This window comes from Pleurodeles waltl, chromosome 3_1 (assembly GCF_031143425.1).
Source record: "Pleurodeles waltl isolate 20211129_DDA chromosome 3_1, aPleWal1.hap1.20221129, whole genome shotgun sequence".
Taxonomy (NCBI): Eukaryota; Metazoa; Chordata; class Amphibia; order Caudata; family Salamandridae; genus Pleurodeles; species Pleurodeles waltl.
In genome coordinates, this window is record NC_090440.1 from 1,652,952,688 (window position 1) to 1,652,978,985 (window position 26,298).

Sequence of the window (26,298 nt, forward strand, 5' to 3'; positions counted from 1 at the left end):
CCCGAATGGGACCACCGGTTTCCTGCTCTTCTCCTTCTGCCTGCAACCTGTTGACGGTGCGGTCGGCTCTGCACAGCCCGGGGATCCGCTGGACACGCCTGGGAGACTCCTATCGTTCTCGTCTTCTTCTTTTGTGTTGTCGGTCGTCTTCCTCCTCTCCTCACCACTCCCGATTGCGAACTCCTCAGGAAGCGATGGCAGGCCCTTTAAATGCACAAGTTCATGCTGGGATGGCTAAGGGGCGCCGCAATTAGAGGAACGAGAAGGTCCATCCGGGTCAGGAGGGGAATCAGCAGAACAAGCAGGTGCATTGTGCGGGTCGGCCCAGTCCGGCCCGTCACAGTCTTATTTTAATGAAGAAAGTTATTTTCAAAGTAATAGTTTATTCTTTGTAGTTGATACAGATGTCTGAATGTATGAGGTGAAACGAGGTGGAATTATATCAAAGAAAAAAATTAGTACCTAGAAATACTGATGAAATAATTAGGGATGAAGTTTTACAATGACATCCTCCTGCTTGAGTGTATGAGTGGCAGTGCAGCAATAACTGTAACATAAGGCAAGAGTCAACCAAAAAGCTTAGGCTATTCTGAAGAAAGTTGAACAGTGCAATTTTAAAACAGAAAATCAGAATTTTGCCAACTCTGGATCCCAGTAGAGTAAGAAAATGATCCAATGTACAACAACATTTGTTGGTTTGCTTTCTAAAGAGATCCGTGACAGTACTTTTCATGATTTTCAAATGTTGTCTGTGCTTCACACAAAAACACAATCTAGATGGAAGATTGTATTTTACGAAAAGTCCAGCTCTGAATTTAGAAGATTTGAATAAAGCTCTTTTGCATGACACACTATCTGAAGTTAGAAATATTTCAGAAGATATTCAGCTTACATACTTTGGATATGAAGGTCACCCTGACATAAAAAAAGTAGTAGGTGAAAATACAAGTGTCAGACGAACTACAGGTATTCTGTTACACAACTTCAGTTTAGAAATAAGAGAATATAGTGCAACATGCGCTGAAATTCCAAACAAGATGTATTTGTTTCCATAGCATGCACTATAAAGCACAAACTAAAAAAATTGACATCTGTACAAAAACTGAAGAGGAGGATCTTATTTAGTTGTTTAAACTTGCCCTGTATTTAATTGCTGAGGAGTGTTTTGATTTATGTGTCAATCAAGTAGTGTGCAAGTACTGCAAAAGTAAACTTGATGATAATAAAACGCCTTTTAGAGGTATTCACAATAAGATAGAATTTTTTCCAGTTTCTCTTGAACTAAAAAAGTTGAATGTATATGACAATATTCAGATTCAAACAGTACACTCTTTTCATGCAAGAGTCAGAATACAGACAAAAAGTGCAAATTTACCTCCAAGTGAATTAGTGAAAGGGAAAGTTGTATATCTTCCAGTAGACAATAAATTGAATATTGAAATTCTTGGCATAGATCAAAAATTAGAGGAGCTTCTAGTGGTTCTAGTAAATAGTGTGCCAACAAAGAATAAAAAGATGTGGTAGGAATTAATTAGTATTGAGAAAGTTAAGAAAGCAATAGAATACCTCAAAAATACAAAACATGTTCTAGAAAGATGCAGATGTGGGCCAGTATGTAACTTGAGTAGGCATACCCACTTTGTTGAGAACGTTCATGGGAAAGGTGATAATCTTGAGTGGAATCTTATGAATCTCATGGCATGACAACGTGGAACAAATGAGTACTGGTCCTGTCAACATGGCGAGCTCAGCGGCATGTTGCACACACCTTTGATGCACCTACCTCGTTCATAACTCTTAGCTGTTTGGAATATACCTGGAATGCCTTCACAACTTCCTCAGAGAAGCTAAATGGACTCTAATATTGTTGGCATCACTTTTAAAACATCAGGAAAATTGTGTTAGAAGGATCCACCAAATGTGTGTGTAAGTACTTTAAAAATACATTTCAAGCTACACTTCACTTTATCTACAACAAAATAAATCCTCCACTTGATGAGGTAATTGACTATTTTTGTCTGAAAGAATAGCTAGCTACAGGTGTTTCATATATTCACATTACTGTGGGTAAAAGGTGCATCAGCATTTGGACAGGATACTGATGAGTCTGTTCTGTTGTTCACTGATGAGTATATAACATGTCTGATTCCCAAAGGGATTGAAAATAGAACCCCAAGGCAGCATGTGTTGGGATTTCATCCCTAGAGATGTGGCAAATACTGTTATCAGAGATACAGAGCCAAACAAAAATAGTACAACTAGTGTTGCTTTTGTTACCCCAGGCCTGTTATCTCTAAAGGAATAGTAAAGAGTTTCATGTCTACAGTCTGTGGCAAACCTCCAAAAGAATACATGTAACATTAAGAGAAGTGAAGCAGTGAAACTTATCAATGTCTACAATCCTGTCATTTTGTCTATGTGGAATGCAAACATGGACATTCAATTTGCAGATGACAATTCCATTGTTGTTGCTCGATATGTTACTTCTTACATTGTAAAGTCTGAAAAGACAGAAATAAAAGAGGTGTGGTAAGGGATTTCAGCAGAGAAGTCTTTAACAAAGATGTTGTCTAGCTTCAGTTTGAAGATGCTTTCCCACAGGGAAGTAAGTTCTTATGAAGCATGTGACTGACTGAGTTTGGCTAGTTTATATGGGAAGTCTAAACCATCTGGATTAGTTTAGGCCTTGCTTCTACTCATAATAAAGTATTAAAGTCTTTAATGAGACTGAAGCCCTCATTACGAGTTTGGCAGTTACCGGATCCCCACGCCGACAGGCCATATTATGACGGTGATCCAACCGCAACACAGCCAAGTCACTGACTAGTGCAGTCGAACCGACAGAGGTAGCCATCTCAAGGCCGGCGGGGACCACACACGCACACCACTGCCACTGTCAAACATATCCATACACTACACCCTACAACAACAACATCACAAACACTGAAACGCATTGTCAGAAAGGCACATCGAACGACTCCACCCTACAACACATACTGGCAGCAATACATAGCAACAACACACCATCATATAAATAGTACAGACATCCAAACAAGGCCTCAGGTGACACACCACGCCAAATCAACATACAAAGGACATCACAGATGCATCTCTATACACACAGACGCACACACCACTATCAAACAATGTCACACACTACCCTAACAACACATCAAAAAAAGCACATGTCACAAGTCATCAACTCAGCACATGCAGCAACATAGGTACAGCCCATACACATACAACACTAACATCAAAGTATACAGCTATAACAAGATCATGTTGATGGAAATCCAGGACAATTTCTCAAACTTGACATCCACAGCTAAGTGGGCAGATGTATTAAAAACCCAAACATATAATTAAAACTTTATACAGGTGAGGCCTACTGGCCATTCCAAATGTCTGATGTGCCCCAGGCACATAGGGCACGGTCACATGCCCCAAATTGACTCCTGACTGCAAATTGGCCTCCACATGGCAGGGGCATCAATGAGGCAGGCAGGCACCTCAGGAGTGAGGGGTTGGGGCTTGGCTTTGGAAGGGGGGTCCTTGAATTTAGGTTTAGGAGGAGGGGATAGGCTTTGATTTTAAATAGGGGGTAGGGGGCTCGGATTTTGGGGTAGAAGTAGGGACCTTCGCCTTTGGATGGGGTGGTTTCTGTGCAGGGGGAGGGGCATGGAAGGACTGGGAGGTGGGAGGTCTGGGTTGAGGCAGGGAGATATGGCGCTTAGGCACCTCATGGGGTGGGTCAGGAGCAGGGAGCAGGTCAAGACTGGCAAGGAAAACATTTGTAGGTACACAGGGGGTAATGGGTGAAAAGATTTAGGAGTGGAGGTAGAGGGAGTGGTTATGGGAGGTGTAGGTGTGCTTGACGTGGATGCAGGTGTGTGCAATGTGTACTTGTATGTGGTGGGTGTTTGTTGGGTGGGTGAGTGAGGGCATTTATGTTTTTTGGGAGGAGGGGGAAGAGATGCAGGGAGATGTTATGCAAGATATGTGAGTGTATGTTGGGGTGGTGGCTACAAGTAAGGTGGATGTGCTGCATCTGGTTGTCGTGGTTAGTGTGGATGTGATGTGTGGGGTAGATGTCTGCGGGTCTGCTCTAGTGTTTGTGGGTATGACAGGACTGGTGGCAGGATCAGGGAGTGTTGGTGTGACTGTGGTAGAGGAGGTGGTGGGGAGACAGTGGCTGTTGTGTCTGCAGGTGTATGTAGACTGTATGCAAGCTTGTGGTGTGTCCTGTGGTGCCTGTGTTTTTCGTTGCGCACCTAGGCCCATATTTATACTTTTTTACGCAAAACTGCGCCGGCGCAGTTTTGCATAAAAAATATTACCGCCAGCTAACGCCATTTTGGTGCGCCGTGCGGGCGACATATTTATACTTTGACGCACGGCGGCGCAAACAACAGGTGGGAGTCATTATTTTTTACGCACACCGCGGCGTCAAGTCGTAAAGGAAAACGACGTTAACGCGGCGGAAATGACTGTGGGTCGATTTACGACACCGCAAACTGGATATGTGCTGGTTTTTTTGACGCAATAGCGTCAAATAACACAGCAAACACAGCCATTTCACCAGAGGAGAGCCAAAATGGATCCCAGACGCCACTACAGACCCCAGGAAGATGACAGCAGACCAGGAACCAGCCAGGAGGACCCACACAAGAACCAGTACACTTTTAAGAAGAAAAGAAAGTGTCGCTTTAGTGCAGAGGAGCAGGAAATTCTGGTTAAAGAGGTGACGGAACACCAGCACCAACTGTTTGTCACATCAAAGTTGCCAATCAGTAGGAGAGAGGCCATTTGGCAACAAATTGTCGACAAGATTAACAGTGTGGCTGAAGTACGCAGAACAGTCATCGAGTCCAATAAACGCTGGCATGACTGCAAACGCAGGACCAAGGAAAAGATGGCCAGGAACAGGAAGGCAGCACTGCAGACTGGAGGGGGGAGTCCAGCACACCAGGAGGCCCTGGACCACATGGAGGAGATGGTCGCAGCCGTCATCCCTGAGGAGATCGTCACAGGGATTCAAGGACAGGACAGCGCAGACTACTAGGAGACAACGCACATGCAGGGTAAGTTGCATGGGGAATTAAAATGCACAAATTTTAACTGCAAGCGGGGGGATACCGACCACAAAATGCATGGAAGTCAACATATACATGGAGTGGCATGGGTAAAGGGGCATGGCATTGGGGCATGGCCTGCACAGACAGAAGCTGGGGCACACCATTACACTACACCAACAACAGTCCCATGGGGGCATGCTGTCATGCCAACGATGGAGCAAAGGGAAAGCCACAACAGGAGGGAAGGCCACTACGTCAAACTTACATCCTGGCACTCGTCAGCCAACATACCTCCTACATTAACTAGGGCCCTATTAGCAATCCTCTAGCCAAACCGACAACTGCAATGTAACTGCGACAACAGTTGCCACTACCACCTCTGATCTGTGTGCAGCTCAAGTAGCCAATGGCAGTAACCTCCCCATGGATCATATACACCTAAATTAGGGGGTGAGGATGACATCTGCAACAATCCCCAGAAACAAGACAAAGGCCCCAGTACACTCAAATGTCAATGCCCATAGTTGTCACAAACATCAGCCAAAGTAAACAACAATAGGAGCGACACAGCACTAAGGACACACCCATGCTGCATATGTCAGGGTCCATCCTGTGCCTGGGTAACAAGGCAACATCCCAAATGTCATACTGCTCAGACAACAGCATAGAGGAGTGGACACATGTAACTGGTCACTGAAATACACCTGCACAATCAGAGGAGGAAATAGGACACTGATACGACTATCAGGGCAATCCAATGTAACACACATTACCCAACATCAGCAGGACCCATTAACAATGTCAACATCCATATCAGATCATAACATTGCCATGCATAGGATATGCCACATGTCAATTACATTTAAGTCGATGTGAACGATCAGGGATTGGGGCAGGTCCAGATTGTTAAGTGTGCTTCCAGGGCCATCAGAACACCCACAGCCAGTGAAAGGTCTCACCATGAGAATGGATGTACACGGAGGGTCGAGTAGGAAAAGAAGGTGGCAATTCTCTATTTGGCTAAAATCAACACCTAGAGGCGATGAGGCTGGCAAGTCTAATAACTCAATAACATTCATGTGACACACAGGTGGGCCATAGGCCTGAAACAATGCCCATCTGAAGGACTGCAGATATTAACACAAAACAAGATCACAAAGTGAATTCATCAAAAGGCAAGCACGTCACATCAAAATTGCCACAACACAGACACACTAATTGTACCCTGTTTCATTGCATAGGAAGATGGATATCCTGCCGATATGCCTGTCCCAGATTTCCCTGATGACATGGATGACGAGCCGATAAACATTCCCCAGCAGACTATCCAAAAGGTCCTTGAAACCCTCCAGACCCCACCTTCTGTCACAAGGAGGAGCACAGAACAAGCAGCCATCGCAGAGGAACCACCCACCACCCCAATTGTAAGACCTGCCAGCTCCAATACAGCTGAGGACTCAGACGACACTGGCACCAGCTTTGAGAGAACTGTAGTTGGAGTACAGCGGGAGCTGGCCAAGGAGGTGCGGGTGGGGATGCAAAATATGGCAGCCAGCCTAGAGGGGGTGCGTTCGTGCATGATGTCATTTGCAGATCAGGCAGCAGCTATGCAAGCCCTAACATCTATCTTGCAGGAACTGCAGAAAACCCCGAAGGAAATCAGCACAGCTGTAATACAGTTGACCCAACTCCTGCAACAGCAAATGCAACATTGAACCCCTCAGGGCCGACCTGCTGCCTACCATCGTGATGTGGCTGCTATTCTCAAGAACCAGCAGGCCCTCCTTGCAGCAGTACTGCCCTTAAGACCTTCACAGGGAGCAGCGACCGGGATGTCTGACTCCACGTCTTCTAACACTGAGGTGTGTGTTGCCCCGTCACAACAAACAACAACAAGGACAAAGCAGGCAACACACACATCAGAAGAAGAAGACATGGAACAGATCACATTCACAAGGAAAAGTACCCAGAAGCACTAGTCCCTGCCACATGGCCAACTATTACCAAAGTCCTGCGTTTTGAAACATGACAGTCTTATAACAACTGTACTCAAGCACTGTTCTGCTAACCACTGTGTATCTTGTCACCCAGCCCAGTGATTGTCTCTCTCCTACTCATTGCCAAATCCCGTCCCTCTGCACTGTCTGAAACATCAACCCCAGCATGTCAAAAGCAATTCCGTAACCCCTTGTGTTGGATCCCAATTTAAGATGTCACCATAATGGACTCACAATCATGGACAATGTACAGATAGCACTACAGCACTTTTCAATAAATAGCACTTACACAACAAATCTGTCTCTGAGTAATTTGACATATCAACTGTGCAGTAGATAACTGAAATGTGCCTACTGTCTGCTATTGGCCTTCAAAGGAGATAAGTACATGATATATGTCATTAAGAGTGTGTGTGTATGTGACCATTGTATGTTAGGCATCACATTAGCTCTGGGATGTTCCGTGTCCTACTCAGTATCTCAGCAATGCTCCATGAGGCAACACTCTTATTCTGATAAGTAGAGATGAAGGTGTGCAAAAAGGAATAGCCAGACCATGATATGGTGATTAGAATAGGTGTTTATTTAAATTAGTTAACTAAAGTGGTGAAGGTGATCATATTCAGAAGAAATTATTTACAATGTGTTGCCGCCTGCGTATACTAGCAGCTGTGTTCTGTAGTTCCCCCTCCTGTTGCAGGCCAGCATCCTCCTTTTCCTACTCTTCAGGCATGTGTGGCTCTGGTTCCAGGAGGGGAATGTTTCTTCTGATACAAATGTTGTGCAATATTGCACATGTGAGGATGATCCTACAGACCATCTCAGGGGAATATAGGAGGCTACCACCAGTGATGTTTAGGCAGCGGAACCTTGACTTGAGGATGCCGAAGGTCCGCTCGACAATGCTGCGTGTCCTCCTATGGGCCTCGTTGTATGCACGCTCTGCAGCTGTACTTAGGTTGCCAAATGGTGTCATAATCCATGGCTGGATGCCATACCCCTGATCAGCTGCAAGAGAAAATGAATGGGATCATGTTGAAGTAGCTGGCAGTATTGAAAAGACCTTTAATGGCAGTAGTTGTCTTGTGGTGTCTGTGACTCTTTTGTGTACTAATGTGACATTCTATGCTTGTAGGCTGTACCATCTGCATTGTGTTGTTTCCTTGGCTGAACGAGTGTTTGTCTGCTAACCATTTGTCAGCAGTATGTTTTGGGATTTGCAGTACAGTGTGCCCTCCCTAGCATTGTGACTTGTGATACAGGTGTCGGTGTGTCTTCACTGGGGGTGAGATGATAGTTCCATGCACAGTTAAAATTGAAAGTGTTGTTAACACGTTCATATCAAAGTACCCTGGACATCCCATACCTTGACACTTATGCAATGTATTAATGTAAAGGTCGTTGGGACACTTACAATTTGCAAGGTGACATTTAGGCAACCACACTCATTGACGTCTTCACATTAGGCTGTATAGTAATTTCTAAAGTGTGACAGGTTCAATGGTGACTTAAGAAACATGGCTAGTGATGTCACGACCTCAGTGTGTTCCTGTTGACATGTTGCTGTTGTGGTGTATGTGTTGTGTGTCCTAGAGGGTTGCTGTGCAGTGGGTATATAAGTAGGTTTTTGTACTTACCAACAAGTAGTCCATTGCCATACCGTCCATCCTGGAAGTGTTCATTGATGGTGCAGTGACGGAAGATGTATGAGTCATGTACACTCCCAGCATATTTAGCCACGATGTTGGTGATCAATCCCTGGTGATCGACTATGGCCTGCACATTGATGGAATGTGTGTGCTTCCTGTTGCGGTAGAGGTGTTCAGTTGCAGCAGGTGGCACAAGGCGTACATGTGTGCAGTCGATTGCACCAAGGACGTGTGGGAAGCCACTGATTGTGTAGAACCCCTGTTTTGTTTCCTGCTGCTTCTGCAGTGTGTTAGGGAAGCAGATGTGGCGGGGTGTCAGTCGAATGATGGCTTCCAGTACTTTGGGCAAAAAGGCGGAGAATGATGGTTGTGATATTCCGCCAACCAGGGCACCAGTTGTTTGGAAAGAGCCACTTGCCAGCATGTGAAGTACTGCAAGCAGCTTGGTTTCTGTTGGGATGGTGCGGGGTGTCACCAAAGTGGGGGCCAACTGCAGTTCAATGTTGCGCAGCAGCTGCTGAATGGCCTGCCAGTTCAACCGGTACCTCTGTATGATGTTGTGTTCCCTGAGGCCCTGAAGGGTTGTTCTTGGGCGGAATATCCTCTCCTGCCTCCTGCGCTGGCTTTGGGGTCCCTGCTGGTGTTGTTGTAGCTGCTGTTGTTGCTGCTGGGCTCTGCGTCTGTGTGCACGCTGGGTTAGAATCACCTCCATGGCTCCCTGTTGCTGCTCTGCTGTTTGTTCTGTGTTCTGATTAAATACGGGTGTGTTTGCCCCATTTTAACGCCTACCCTGACCCAGGCGTTAATTTTTTATGCAAATCGGGCTGTGCGTCATTTTCTGGCTCCGCCTCCCGGCCGTGCGTCATTTTGTCTGAAAGCATAAATACAACGCATGGCCGTTTAAGCCATTTTTTGGACGGGAACGCCTACCTTGCATATAATTAACGCAAGGCGGGTTGCCATATCCAAAAAATGACGCACATGGCAGAATTTTGTCGTCCGCGGGCTCGGGCGTCAAAGTTTAAATACGGGGCAACGTTTGCGCTGATTGTGCGTCAAAAACTTTGACGCACAATCGGCGCAGACGGAGTATAAATATACCCCAAGTCTGTTGTAGTGGGTGAATGCTGGTCTGTATGTGTGCTCTGGATGGGTAAGGGGTGAGGGGTGTTGGATTGGGCACAGGTAGCTGGAGGGGGAACAGAAGATGAAAGGACACTGAATGCCATCAAAGAGGATGCCAGAGCCTGAAACAATATCTGCAGGCCAGCCAAGGCACCATGAAAGCATTCCAGGTAGGCATTACTTTGTTGCATCTGGGATGCCAGTCCCTAGATGGCATTCACAATGGTTGACTGCCTCATAGAGAAGGACCCCAGGAGGTCAATAGCCTCCTCATTGAGGGCAGCAGTACTGATGGGGGCAGAGGTGCCTGCGGCACAGAAGAGGCCCACCCTCTAGGGTTAGCAGGCAACTGGGTAGGGAGCTACAGGGAGGGCGGTGCAGGTAAGGGGGGTGGAAGACAAGGATGGGGCTGGGATGGACCCATTAGGTCCATCACCACCAGGGAGCTTCCATTGGAGGAGGAATCTGAAGATGATGTTGCTCCCCCGTGGTGCCCCCCCTAGCCCTCCGTCCCACTGGTCCCTTAACGTCGGGAGACTCTGCTTCCTGGGTCCTGCAGGCTGCAGCTTCCCCACTCGCTGGTGCCCCTTCTCCTTCCCCTACCCATCTAGTACACATACCAACAAGTAATCTACTCTTCCTCTGGCGTGGCAAGTAATGGCTATGAATCACTGTCCTCAAACATTGGTCATGAAGACATAACACATTATGCAAGCTGTTACCTCCTAATTCCAACAAAATGACTAGTTTGGACATGCTGCAGCCTGTCATCAATCATTCTACAATGGTAAAAACTACCGACTACCCACATATATTTACCAACCTGACACTTTTGACACGTTGTTTTTCATATGTCCTGGATAGGTACATTGCACACAAAATATTGGACAGCTTGGTAAAGGACTTATGATGTACAGAAGTCCATTGAGAATGCAATGATTTCACAGTAGAAGTTCCCTACTCACAGGACTTATTACCCAATATAAGACCTAACTAAATGACATTGGCTAGCTAAAGCAGACTCAGGGATTACCTACATATTCCAACTGACACAATAGAAGCCCATTCAACTGATATGAAACAGTCTTGTGGCGGCTGTGCTGTCCTGAAGCGCCCATCTATTTCCCGGTAGGCTACTGCCAATATGCAGGCCATTGGGGGGGGGTCTGGGTCTGACGGGCACCCCTCCCTTATTAGGAGGACATCCCCAGCTGGGCCTCAGGGATCTTCCGGGCCCACCGTCTCAGGTCTTCCCATCTCTTTCCGCAGTGGGTGGTCCGCAGGTTATGGACTCTCAGGATCTTTTCAGGTAACAGTGGGACTGGCTGCAGGAATGTCACACCCGATGTTCAGTTTTGTGTTACAGGATGTACTGGATGCCTTACTCAAGCACATGAACAGCTACATCAGATTCCCACAACGTGCTGATCTGTACACTGTGAGGTCAGCCTTTTATGACATTGCACATATTCTACATGTCATAGGGGCCACTGATGGCACCCGCTTCGCTTTAGTTCCTCCCAGGGCCATTGAGCAAGTCTATGGGAACAGGAAGAATCCCTATTCGATCAATGTGCAGGTGGGGAGTCTTGCTGACCAATACATATGCCATGTGACAGCAATGTTTCCTGGATCTGTTCATGATTCTTATTTCTTGAGGAACAGCTGTGTCCCACAAATGATGTTGCGACTACAGAGAGAGAGGGCTTGGCTCATTGGTAAGTGTACCACTGTCTACGTGTATGCTACTTCACTTCACAGTCAGCTCTGTGCCTCTCATAGTTCCCAAATGATTCATACCTTTGTGCACACAAGTTACTCCAGCTACCCCAACCTGCCCTGGCTCCTGATGCCAGTGAGGCACCCTACCAAGGATGGAGAAGACAGTATTAATGAGGCTTGAGGCCGAACGAGGTGTGTAATCAAGAGGTAATGTGGGCTACTGAAAGCAAGATTCAGATACCTACTTGTGTATGGTGGTGGTTCCCTACAATACAGACCACAGAAGGTCTGCCAAATTATTGTAGCATGTTGCATGCTACACAATCTTCCCCTGAGAAGCCACATTCCACTGTTGGATGAGGAAGAGGTGGCAGCTGGACCAGTGGCTCAGGCTGATGACTCTGGAAGTGACAAGGAGGAAGATGAGAAGGATGCAGCTGCCTCTAGTACTGACTTGATTCAGCAATTCTTCCAATGAATGCCAGGTATGTATGGTCTAAACTTAATGGGACCTCTAACCCTGTCTGCCTATTGACATTGTCCCTCCTTGTGTTTTGCATCAGGAGATATGAGTGCACTACACCCATCCATCTGTGTTATGCATTTTGATGGGATGCTGACTTACCATCAGGGGAGGTATAACTGCTATACTCCCAAAGTCATGTGGTACTTGCTGTTGCCATGGCATGACTTCAGCATAGGGTTCCCCGTGTTGCATGGTTCAAGACTGCAGTTTGGATGTGTGTGGTCTGGCCTAATCCTATCACATGACAGTCCACATGACCCAGCCACACTATTCCCAAAGCTGATGTCTGAGAACTACCCGTTTTAGACATTGTTAGATAGGGTTTTTGTTGGTGATGTTAGCCATGAGGAATGGTTCTTTTACTCTGCTTGTGTGTACCTACAGACCTACCTTGTAGATATGTGATGACTTCCCCAATGCAACATGATTCCTGAGGATTACATTGTGTCCTATATGTGTATTGGATGGGCAACATGGGAGACATCATTTAAGCTTTACTCTATCTTGTTCGGCTGCTGGCATCCTTGGCATAGGATTACAGTACAGGGAGGATGTTATGACCAACCTGCTGGACATGCCTGCCACATCTGTCCATCTGATAGACTTATTGACACCTATTTGTGCATTTCAATTTATCTCTTTCACATTAAATAGTACTGGTGAAAATGATGACACATAAGCCATTACTGTGCTGAAATGTGTTTATTATGATTCGAAGTGCATTTGCTGAAGAGTTGGGTCATGGGGTTTGAAAGCATGAGAATAGGTGCCCCAGCTGTTGGTTTCACAGGTTCAATCTCCAAGGGCCAAAAGGAAATGGAGTTTGGCAGGCGACAGTCAACTGGGTGTCTGTAGGAAAGTACCATCTTGCCTGGCATGTTACCCCCATATTTCACTGTATATATGTTGTTTTAGTTGTATGTGTCACTGGGACCCTGCCAGCCAGGGCCCCAGTGCTCATACGTGTGCCCTGTATGTGTTACCTGTGTTATGACTAACTGTCTCACTGAGGCTCTGCTATCCAGAATCTCAGTGGTTATGCTCTCTCATTCTCTTTCCAAATTGTCACTAGCAGGCTAGTGACCAATTTCACCAATTTACACTGGCATACTGGAACACCCTTATAATTCCCTAGTATATGGTACTGAGGTACCCAGGGTATTGGGGTTCCAGGAGATCTCTATGGGCTGCAGCATTTCTTGTGCCACCCATAGGGAGATCTGACAATTCTTACACAGACCTGCCAGTGCAGCCTGAGTGAAATAACGTCCACGTTGTTTCACAGCCATTTACCACTGCACTTAAGTAACTTATAAGTCACCTATATGTCTAACCTTTACCTGGTAAAGGTTGGGTGCTAAGTTACTTAGTGTGTGGACACCCTGGCACTAGCCAAGGTGCCCCCACATCGTTCAGGGCAAATTCCCCGGACTTTGTGAGTGCGGGGACACCATTACACACGTGCACTATACATATGTCACGATATATGTATAGCGTCACAATGGTAACTCCGAACATGGCCATGTAACATGTATAAGATCATGGAATTGTCACCCCAATGCCATCCTGGCATTAGGGAGACAATTCCATGATCCCCTGAGTCTCTAGCACAGACCCGATACTGCCAAACTGCCTTTCCCAGGGTTTCACTGCAGCTGCTGCCAACCCCTCAGACAGGTTTCTGCCCTCCTGGGGTCCAGCCAGGCTTGGCCCAGGAAGGCAGAACAAAGGACTTCCTTAGAGAGAGGGTGTTACACCCTCTCCCTTTGGAAAAAGGTGTTAGGGCTTGGGAGGAGTAGCCTCCCCCAGCCTCTGGAAATGCTTTCATGGGCACAGATGGTGCCCATTTCTGCATATGCCAGTCTACACCGGTTCAGGGATCCCCCAGCCCTGTTCTGGCGCGAAACTTGACAAAGGAAAGGGGAGTGACCACTCCCCTGACCTGCACCTCCCCTGGGAGGTGCCCAGAGCTCCTCCAGTGTGCTCCAGACCTCTGCCGTCTTGGAAACAGAGGTGATGCTGGCACACTGGACTGCTCTGAGTGGCCAGTGCCAGCAGGTGATGTCAGAGACTCCTTCTGATAGGCTCCTCCAGGTGTTGCTAGCCTATCCTCTCTCCTAGGTAGCCAAACCTCCTTTTCTGGCTATTTAGGGTCTCTGCTTTTGGGAATTCGTTAGATAACGAATGCAAGAGCTCATCAGAGTTCCTCTGCATCTCTCTCTTCACCTTCTGCCAAGGAATCGACCGCTGACTGCTCTGGACGCCTGCAAAACTGCAACAAAGTAGCAAAGACGACTACTGCGACCTTGTAACGCTGATCCGGCCGCCTTCTCAACTGTTTTCCTGGTGGTGCATGCTGTGGGGGTAGTCTGCCTCCTCTCTGCACTAGAAGCTCAGAAGAAATCTCCTGTGGGTCGACGGAATCTTCCCCCTGCAACCGCAGGCACCAAAGAACTGCATCACCAGTCCTCTGGGTCTCCTCTCAGCACGACGAGCGAGGTCCCTTGAACTCAGAAACTCTGTCAAAGTGACTCCCACAGTCCAGTGACTCTTCAGTCCAAGTTTGGTGGAGGTAAGTCCTTGCCTCCCCACACTAGACTGCATTGCTGGGAACCGCGTGTTTTGCAGCTACTCCGGCTCCTGTGCACTCTTCCAGGATTTCCTTTGTGCACAGCCAAGCCTGGGTCCCCGGCACTCTAACCTGCAGTGCACGACCTCCTGAGTTGTCCTCTGGCGTCGTGGGACCCTCCTTTGTGATTTCGGGTGAGCTCTGGTTCACTTCGTAGTGCCTGTTCCGGCACTTCTGCGGGTGCTGCTTGCTTCTTGCTTCTGAGTGGGCTCCTTGTCTTGCTGAACGCCCGTCTGTCTCCTCACGCAATTTGGCGACATCCTGGTCCCTCCTGGGCCACAGCAGCATCCAAAAACCCTAACCGTGACCCTTGCAGCTAGCAAGGCTTGTTTGCGGTCTTTCTGCACGGAAACACCTCTGCACGGCTCTTCACAACGTGGGACATCCATCCTCCAAAGGGGAAGTTTCTAGCCCTTGTCGTTCTTGCAGAATCCACAGCTCCTACCATCCAGTGGCAGCTTCTTTGCACCCACAGCTGGCATTTCCTGGGCATCTGCCCACTCCCGACTTGATCGTGACTCTTGGACTTGGTCCCCTTGTTCCACAGGTACTCTCGTCAGGAAATCCATCGTTGTTGCATTGCTGGTGTTGGTCTTCCTTGCAGAATTCCCCTATCACTACTTCTGTGCTCTTTGGGGAACTTAGGTGCACTTTGCACCCACTTTTCAGGGTCTTGGGGTGGGCTATTTTTCTAACCCTCACTGTTTTCTTACAGTCCCAGCGACCCTCTACAAGGTCACATAGGTTTGGGGTCCATTTGTGGTTCGCATTCCACTTCTAGAGTATATGGTTTCTGTTGCCCCTATCCCTATGTGCCCCCATTGCATTCTATTGTGACTATACACTGTTTGCACTGTTTTTTATTGCTATTACTGCATATTTTGTTTTTTTTTGTTTTTTTTTTGTCCTCATATGCCTCGCCCCTGCTTTGGTTAAGTAGGAAAGGCATTGGCGTGACAGACGACAACATGCCACCAAGTACATAGTCCAAACCTTAGTAGATCATCCCCTCTGATCTACTGATTATACTTTCTCGTACGGGTGTCATTGATCAAAAGTTGTCACTTTCAATCATAGCCAAAGCAGCACCTCCAAAGAGCGTGGGGAAGATCTTAATCATTGGACTTTTTTAAAAAATTCAAAGGTATAAGGAGCTTATATGACAAAGAAATAATATATTATTGATACACATTTTCCCAAAATAACCAAAAATTATCTTTTCTAGACAGGGGACCCCGTTGTTCCAATGTACAGGTTCGATTTACAGATATCTGCCAATCCAACACACGAGGAGGAAGAGGATCAATCCATTTACGACAAATTTCTCGCCTAGCTAGAAGAATTAATATGAACAGCAAATGCTCCTGCTGAACTGACAATTTCTGGTAGTTTGTATCCTGTTCCCGCACCCCAAACACCACTAATGCTGGGTTTACAACTAAGTTTACATTAAAGATTATTTTGAAAATACTCTCTATCTCCCCCCAATAATTCGACAACTTAGCGCAATGCCAAAACATATGGATATCATCCGCCTTATCATCCCCGTACCTTGGGCAGTTTTTCTGAGTCTTCCCAACAGCTGTTAATTTAGCCGGAGTCCAATAAGCCCTATGGAGTGTGAACAAATGATTTTTCTTCAGCCCCGCAGGACTGGTAGTAAGCCACAATATTGAACAAGACTTTTGCCACATTGTTGTAACATCTAAAGTTGGAAAGATCGCTCCCCACTTCGATAAGGGAAGGGAAGCGCTATCATCTGATGTTTCTAACAAAGCGTGGTACCACACTGCAACCTCTTTGTTGATGGTTCTCTGATTTAGCTTCCCTTCCCATATACTCCTCCCTATTTCTCCATTTCGGCGGGACTTTACCCAACTAGATATTTGAAGATACTTAAATCTAGAAACCATCCCACCGGTACCTTCCTGGAATGCGCCCCAACTTAACACTTCAACTCCTTCTATTAACTGACCCCATCTTTCCACCCCACTTGTTCTCAGAGGAGTTGATAGTTTGTCTATAAGGCATTCCGGAGTGCCAGGCGAGTCCGAAATGGGAGCTGAACTACAAAAATAAGGTAAATCTAACGTCCTCCGAAAATGCATCCAAACATTGCATGCGTGACTGGGGAGTTTCAAACGAACTTTCTTGAAGTAGCTGGGATGTCCAAATTTATATAGAAAATGGTCTGCTCCTTCTTCAAGGTGAACCGTTAATGCTCCCCAGACTGAATCGTGCTCAGACTTTTTATTCAATAAAAATCTAATATTTTTTAACTGAAAAGCCAAATAGTACTTAAAAAAGTCTGGAGACGCAATACCTCCTGTTAGAAATGGGGTCTTTGGTTGACAGTCAGGTTACCCCCTGTTCAAGCAAGGACCCTCACTCTAGTTAGGATAAAAGAGAATCACCCTCAGCTAACCCCTGCTTACCCCCTTGGTAGCTTGGCAGAGCAGTAGGCTTAACCTCAGAGTGCTGGGCGTAAAGTATTTGTACCAACACACACAGTAACTTAATGAAAACACTACAAAATGACACAACACCAGTTTAGAAAAATAGGAAATATTTATCTAGACAAAACAAGACCAAAACGACAAAAATCCAACATACACAAGTCAAGTTATGATTTTTTAAAGGTTTAAAATAAAAAGAGTCTTTAGGTAGTTGTAACACCACACTAGCGCTGCTAGCGTGAAAATGTACCTGGTTTGCGGCAAAAATAACCCCGCACGGGCGGTGTGCGTCGAAAATAACCCGGCACGGGTATATGCGTCGAAAACAGCTCGGCTCGGCGAGGCGCGTCGAAAAAGCCAGCCACGCGACGGTCCGAAGTCCCGCGGCGCTGGTTGCGATCTCTCAGCCTTCGTCAGCGATGCTGCGCGTCGTTTCTCCTGCTCCGGGCGTCGATTCTCCGGTCGCGTTTCCAGCGGCGTCGTTTCTCAGCTGCGGAGCCGGCGTCGCGTCGTTTTCTCAGCCGCGATCGGATTCGCGTCGATCTTTTCTCCGCACGGTGCTTGGTGCGTGTATTTTTGTCCTTAGGCTGCCAGCCTCTCCTTTCAGGGTCCCAGGAACTGGAAGGGCACCACAGAGCAGAGTAGGGGTCTCTCCAGAGACTCCAGGTGCTGGCAGGAAGAAGTCTTTGCTATCCCTGAGACTTCAATAACAGGAGGCAAGCTCTACATCAAGCCCTTGGAGATTTCTTCTTCAAGATGGAAGGCACACAAAGTCCAGTCTTTGCCCTCTTACTCTGGCAGAAGCAGCACTGCAGGAAAGCTCCACAAAGCACAGTCACAGGCAGGGCAGCACTTGTTCCTCAGCGATCAGCTCTTCTCCAGGCAGAGGTTCCCCTTGATTCCAGAAGTGTTTCTAAAGTTTGTAAGTTTGGGTGCCCTTCTTATACCCATTTTAGTCTTTGAAGTCACCTTCCTTCAAAGGGGACTCACACCTTCTTGTGAAATCATGCCTTGCCCAGGCAAGGCCTCAGACACACACCAGGGGGCTGGAGACAGCATTGTCAGAGGCAGGCACAGTCCTTTCAGATGAGAGTGACCACTCCACCCCTCCCTCCTAGCAGAGATGGCTAATCAGGAATGCAGATCACACCCCAGCTCCCTTTGTGTCACTGTCTGGTGTGAGGTGAAAAACAACCCAACTGTCAAACTGACCCAGACAGGGAATCCACAAACAAGGCAGAGTCACAGAATGGTTTAAGCAAGAAAATGCTCACTTTCTAAAAGTGGCATTTCCAAACTCACAATCTCAAAATCAACTTTACTAAAAGATGCATTTTTAAATTGTGAGTTCAGGGATCCCAAACTCCACCTGTCCATCTACTCTCTAGGGGAATCTACACTTTAATCATATTTAAAGGTAGCCCCCATATTATCCTATGAGAGAGACAGACCTTGCAACAGTGAAAACGAAATTGGCAGTATTTCACTGTCAGGACATATAAACCACATTACTATATGTCCTACCTTATCCATACACTGCACCCTGCCCTTGGGGCTACCTAGGGCCTACCTTAGGGGTGCCTTACATGTAAGGAAAGGGAAGGTTTAGGCCTGGCAAGTGGGTACACTTGCCAAGTCGAATTTACAGTGTAAAAATACACATACAGACACTGCAGTGGCAGGTCTGAGACATGATTACAGAGCTACTTATGTGGGTGGCACAACCAGTGCTGCAGGCCCACTAGTAGCATTTGATTTACAGGCCCTGGCACCTCTAGTGCACATTACTAGGGACTTACTAGCAATTCAAATATGCCAATCATGGATGAACCACTTACATATAATTTAAACAGGAGCACTTGCACTTTAGCACTGGTTAGCAGTGGTAAAGTGCCCAGAGTAACAAAAACAGCAAAATCAGAGTCCAGCACACATCAACAACCTGGGGAACAGAGGCAAAAAGTTAAGGGAGACCACGCCAAGGATGAAAAGTCTAACACGTGTCCCCCCCAGCTAAAAGTGGGGAGCAACTACCCAACCTCATGGGAGTTCTCATCACTAAGGCGGAAGAACCTGGACAGACCATCAGCATTGGCGTGCTCTGTACCGGGTCGATGTTCCACCGTAAAGTCCATCCCCTGTAGGGAAATGGACCACCTCAACAGTTTTGGGTTCTCACCCCTCATCTGCATTAACCATCTGAGGGGTCTGTGGTCGGTCTGAACTCGGAAGTGAGTCCCAAACAAGTAGGGTCTTAGCTTCTTCAGTGCCCAGACCACAGCAAACGCTTCACGTTCTATGGCACTCCACCTACGTTCCCTGGGTAGTAACCTCCTGCTAATGAAGGCTACGGGTTGATCTAGGCCCTCTTCATTCAGCTGTGAGAGTACTGCTCCAATACCATGCTCTGAGGCGTCTGTCTGTACAACAAACTCCGTGGAGTAGTCAGGTGCCTTCAGCACCGGTGCTGTGCACATGGCAGCCTTCAGGGCATCAAAAGCGTTCTGGCAAGCCTCTGTCCAGATCACTTTCTTGGGTTGCTTCTTAGAAGTCAACTCAGTTAAGGGGGTAACAATGGTACCATATCCCTTAACGAACCTCCGATAGTATCCTGTGAGACCTAAAAAGGCTCTCACTTCAGTCTGGGTCTTGGGAGGCTCCCAAGCCAGAATCGTGTCAATCTTAGGCTGTAGGGGGGCCACCTGGCCACTCCCCACCTGGTGTCCTAAGTACACAACAGAACCCTGCCCTATTTGGCACTTGCTCGCCTTAATAGTGAGGCCTGCCTTCTGCAGGGCCTCTAACACTCTCCAGAGGTGTTGCAGGTGTTCCTCCCATGTGGAACTAAACACAGCAATGTCATCCAGGTAGGCGGCACTGAACTCATCCAGTCCTGCCAACACCTGGTTGACCAACCTCTGAAAGGTGGCAGGGGCATTCTTCATCCCAAAGGGCATCACATTGAAGTGGAAGTGCCCATCGGGGGTAGAGAATGCTGACCTCTCCTTTGCCCCTTCAGTTAAGGCAATCTGCCAGTACCCAGATGTTAAATCAAACGTACTGAGGTACTTGGCAGCTCCTAACCGATCAATGAGCTCATCAGCTCGGGGGATGGGGTGTGCGTCAGTCTTGCTGACCGCATTGAGACCCCGGTAGTCCACACAGAACCTAAGTTCTGGGGTGGCACCAGGAGCAGTAGCCTTTGGGACCAAGACCACTGGGCTGGCCCAAGGACTGCTGGAGTGCTCAATAACCCTTAGGGCTAACATTTTGGAGACTTCCTCCTTAATGCAAGCCCTCACCCTGTCAGTCACCCTGTAAACCTTATGTTTAACAGGTGTACTGTCCCCAGTGTCCACATCATGTGTGCACAGGTGTGTGACTCCTGGGATCAGGGAAAACAGTGAGGCGAACTGTCCCAGCACGTGGCGACAGTCCCTCTGCTGTTCCTCAGTCAGGGAGGGGGAGAGGATCACTCCCTCCACAGACCCATCTTTCTCTCCTGCAGACAGGAGGTCAGGAAGAGGCTCACTCTCTTCCTCCACCCCGTCATCTGTCGCTAGGAGCATGGATAGCTCAGTTCGCTCAAAGTGTGGTTTGAGGCGGTTGACATGTAGGACCCTCAAGGGGTTCCTGGGGGATTGCAAGTCTACCAGATAGGTGACCTCGCTCTTTCTTTCCACCACCTCAAAAGGCCCAGTCCACTTATCTTGGAGAGCCCTAGGCTCTACTGGTGCCATGACCCACACTTTTTGTCCAGGCTGAAACTCAACCAGAGTGGCATTCTGGTCGTACCACCGTTTCATGTCCTCCTGGCTTGCTTCCAGGTTCTCCTGAGCGAGACGCCTGAAGCGGGCAGTCTGGTTTCTTAGTGCCAGCATGTAGCTAAATACATCCTGGGGTGGTTTACTAGGAGCTTTCTCCAAAGCCTCCTTCACCAGACTGAGCGGTCCCCTCACAGGGTGGCCATAGATGAGCTCAAAGGGGCTAAAGCCAAGTCCCTTTTGAGGCACCTCCCTGTAAGCGAACAGAAGGCATGGCAAGAGGACGTCCCACTTACGCCTCAAGGGCTCTGACAGGCCCTGAATCATGCCTTTCAAGGTGCGGTTGAATCTCTCAACCAGACCATTACTTTGGGGGTGGTAAGGGGTGGTGAACTTGTAGGTTACCCCACACACCTTCCACAGAGACTTCATATAAGTGGATATGAAGTTTGTACCCCTATCAGATACTACCTCCTTGGGGAACCCCATGCGGGTAAAAACCCCCATCAAGGCACGTCCCACCACGGGGGCGGTGACCGTCCTTAGAGGAATAGCTTCTGGGTACCGTGTGGCATGGTCCACCAAGACCAGGATGAACCTGTTGCCCAGGGCTGTCTTGGGATCCAGAGGCCCCACAATGTCAATTCCTACCCTTTCAAAGGGAGTACTGACTACCGGTAAAGGTTGGAGGGGAGCTTTGCATTTCCCCCCACTCTTGCCACTTGCCTGACAAGTCTGACAAGATCTACAATAAGCAGCTGACTGCTTGTTCATCAAGGGCCAGTAAAAGTGGGAGACAAGCCTCTTATAGGTCTTGTCCTGCCCTAGATGTCCTGCCAAAGGCACATCATGAGCCAGACCCAGTAGGAAGGTCCTGAAGCCCTGGGGTACCACCAGCATGCGAGCTGACCCCGGCTCAGGAACCTTAGGCTCACTATACAGGAGGCCATCCTCCCAATAAATCAGGTGAGTACCTGGCGCCCCGCCAGCCGCCTGGGCTGCAGCCTGCTGCCGCAGTCCCTCAAGAGTAGGGCATTCCTTCTGCGCTGTGCAGAATACTTCCCTGGTGGGTCCCCCTTCCTGCTGCCACTGCGACAGCTCAGGGACCTCCCCCAGTTCAGCCACCTGTTCCCCTGTAGGTTCCGGGGCATCACCCTCAGGCTCTGCCTCCTCCCAGACCGTGGGAACTTCTGGGGCGGGTTTCCCGCGCCTCCTGCCTTTCCTCTTCTTGGCGGTCCCCTGGGCCACTGTTTCAGGCTCCAGGGGCTCTTGACTACCCTGATTGGCTGCCATAGACCGGGTGGATACGCATACCCACCCAGGCAGACCCAACATCTCCAAGTGAGACCTGTGTTCCACCTCCTTCCAAGGGGAATCCTCCAGGTCGTTGCCTAGCAAACAATCAACAGGCATGGTTGGACTCACAGCTACTTTCCAGGAACCTGAGACCCCCCCCCATTCAAAGGGAACCTGCGCCACTCTGCAGAGGCGCTCAGAGTTGTCTACTGCAACTACTTGGTGAAGTACCCGGGGATCAATCTGCTCTTCAGACACCAGGTGACTCCTCACTGTAGTCACACTGGCTCCCGTGTCTCTCAGAGCCTCCACCCTCTGTCCATTGATGGTCACCCATTGCCTGTACTTCTTAGTGTTATCAGGCACTAGGTTTCTCTGGACCATCTCACTGTCCCCTAGTGAGACAAGGGTCATTTCTGCTGGTTCCCACCCACCTGAAACCAACTCCTCCCCAAGCGCTACACTGGCCAAACCCTGGGACGGTGCACCAGTGGGTGCCGGTGTACTTTTGGGGCATTTGGGGTCCCCCCTCACATGACCCACCTGGTCACATGAATAGCACTTACGTAGGGGACCACCTGCCATTGGCTTCCCTTTGGAGAACCATGGCCTCTTTTCACTGGGGGGTTGGGAATCCTTACCCGGGGAATCAGTTTGGGGCCCTTTAGAGAACTCATCCTGTTTGCCCTTACCCCCCCCTTTCTTCTGAGAGGGACCCTGCCCACCCTTGGCGTGGTCTCCCCCATACCTCTTTTGGACCCTGGTGCTCTCCCAGCGGTCCGCTTCCTGTGCAAGCTTCCTGGGGTCAGTCAGCTTGCTGTCAATGAGGTGCTGGCGCAGCTCTGGAAAACATAAACTGTACAAGTGCTCCCAAGCAATTAAATTGTAAAGCCCCTCATACGTGTTTACCTTACTGCCCTTCACCCAACCATCCAGTGACCTGCAACAAGAATCAACACATTCCAACCATGTTTGGGATTCCTTTCTCTTGTAGGATCTAAACTTCTCTTTGTACTGCTCAGGGGTGAGACCATACCTGGTAAGTAAGGCCTCCTTCATGGCAGGGTAGGTGAGACTCTGAGCATCCCCTAAGGCCGTCAGTGTGTCCCTCCCCTCTGCCTCAAAATGCTTCCACAGGGCTGCCCCCCAATGAGCTTCAGGGACCAGGTTCATGTGGAGAGCTGACTCATAACCCTTGAACCACAAGTAGATATCATCCTCCCTTTTATAATCCCTCACAAGGTCTTTTGGGATGTGTACCCTTCTCTCAGGCTGCACTGTAGAATTGCTGCCACCATCCCTACTGGACTGGTTTCTATGATCTATCTCTTTCAAGCTAAGCTCATGAGCCATTGTTATCTTCTTCTCCTCAAGGGCTAGCCTTCTCTGCTCCAATTGGTACTCCCTTTCTGCCTGTCTGTCCTGCAACTCTTCAGGTGTCAGACCCTTGGAGGATACACTGCTACTTGCCCTAGAGATTCTCCCTTGAGACATAGCAGGCCCACCCACTACATCAGTGTGAGTGACTTGCAACTCCTCTTCCCCCTCTGGCTCCTCATCTGTGTGCCCCTCAGCTGCTTTGGCTGCCACCCAGGCCCTCAGCGCCTTTTGCAGCTCAACCTTCTTGGATGAGCTCTCAATGGGACAGCCAACATTCCTACAAAACTGCTTCAATTGAGCCACCTTGTAGCTCTCCAATTTCTCCAAATCAAAAGCAGTTTCAGCTAGGGCATCTCCAGACTGAGACATGATGAGAGGTTAAAAAAAAATATGCACAGTTCCAAAAACAGAAAAGCAAGTTCTCAAATGAAGTTTCAGCAAAGTCAATCCCGGGATCAGCGAAAAAAAGAAACTGAATGCAGAGAAAAACAGTCCAAGTAAAAAACAAAAATCACAAGACTAGTAGTATGTGGTCACGTAGTGGTCTGAGATCAAAACAGTAGTGCACACTCAATTACTGTATGTCAAGTACAAATACAAGTCCAAATCCCGTCGCTGCTTCCAATGTTAGAAATGGGGTCTTTGGTTGACAGTCAGGTTACCCCCTGTTCAAGCAAGGACCCTCACTCTAGTTAGGATAAAAGAGAATCACCCTCAGCTAACCCCTGCTTACCCCCTTGGTAGCTTGGCAGAGCAGTAGGCTTAACCTCAGAGTGCTGGGCGTAAAGTATTTGTACCAACACACACAGTAACTTAATGAAAACACTACAAAATGACACAACACCAGTTTAGAAAAATAGGAAATATTTATCTAGACAAAACAAGACCAAAACGACAAAAATCCAACATACACAAGTCAAGTTATGATTTTTTAAAGGTTTAAAATAAAAAGAGTCTTTAGGTAGTTGTAACACCACACTAGCGCTGCTAGCGTGAAAATGTACCTGGTTTGCGGCAAAAATAACCCCGCACGGGCGGTGTGCGTCGAAAATAACCCGGCACGGGTATATGCGTCGAAAACAGCTCGGCTCGGCGAGGCGCGTCGAAAAAGCCAGCCACGCGACGGTCCGAAGTCCCGCGGCGCTGGTTGCGATCTCTCAGCCTTCGTCAGCGATGCTGCGCGTCGTTTCTCCTGCTCCGGGCGTCGATTCTCCGGTCGCGTTTCCAGCGGCGTCGTTTCTCAGCTGCGGAGCCGGCGTCGCGTCGTTTTCTCAGCCGCGATCGGATTCGCGTCGATCTTTTCTCCGCACGGTGCTTGGTGCGTGTATTTTTGTCCTTAGGCTGCCAGCCTCTCCTTTCAGGGTCCCAGGAACTGGAAGGGCACCACAGAGCAGAGTAGGGGTCTCTCCAGAGACTCCAGGTGCTGGCAGGAAGAAGTCTTTGCTATCCCTGAGACTTCAATAACAGGAGGCAAGCTCTACATCAAGCCCTTGGAGATTTCTTCTTCAAGATGGAAGGCACACAAAGTCCAGTCTTTGCCCTCTTACTCTGGCAGAAGCAGCACTGCAGGAAAGCTCCACAAAGCACAGTCACAGGCAGGGCAGCACTTGTTCCTCAGCGATCAGCTCTTCTCCAGGCAGAGGTTCCCCTTGATTCCAGAAGTGTTTCTAAAGTTTGTAAGTTTGGGTGCCCTTCTTATACCCATTTTAGTCTTTGAAGTCACCTTCCTTCAAAGGGGACTCACACCTTCTTGTGAAATCATGCCTTGCCCAGGCAAGGCCTCAGACACACACCAGGGGGCTGGAGACAGCATTGTCAGAGGCAGGCACAGTCCTTTCAGATGAGAGTGACCACTCCACCCCTCCCTCCTAGCAGAGATGGCTAATCAGGAATGCAGATCACACCCCAGCTCCCTTTGTGTCACTGTCTGGTGTGAGGTGAAAAACAACCCAACTGTCAAACTGACCCAGACAGGGAATCCACAAACAAGGCAGAGTCACAGAATGGTTTAAGCAAGAAAATGCTCACTTTCTAAAAGTGGCATTTCCAAACTCACAATCTCAAAATCAACTTTACTAAAAGATGCATTTTTAAATTGTGAGTTCAGGGATCCCAAACTCCACCTGTCCATCTACTCTCTAGGGGAATCTACACTTTAATCATATTTAAAGGTAGCCCCCATATTATCCTATGAGAGAGACAGACCTTGCAACAGTGAAAACGAAATTGGCAGTATTTCACTGTCAGGACATATAAACCACATTACTATATGTCCTACCTTATCCATACACTGCACCCTGCCCTTGGGGCTACCTAGGGCCTACCTTAGGGGTGCCTTACATGTAAGGAAAGGGAAGGTTTAGGCCTGGCAAGTGGGTACACTTGCCAAGTCGAATTTACAGTGTAAAAATACACATACAGACACTGCAGTGGCAGGTCTGAGACATGATTACAGAGCTACTTATGTGGGTGGCACAACCAGTGCTGCAGGCCCACTAGTAGCATTTGATTTACAGGCCCTGGCACCTCTAGTGCACATTACTAGGGACTTACTAGCAATTCAAATATGCCAATCATGGATGAACCACTTACATATAATTTAAACAGGAGCACTTGCACTTTAGCACTGGTTAGCAGTGGTAAAGTGCCCAGAGTAACAAAAACAGCAAAATCAGAGTC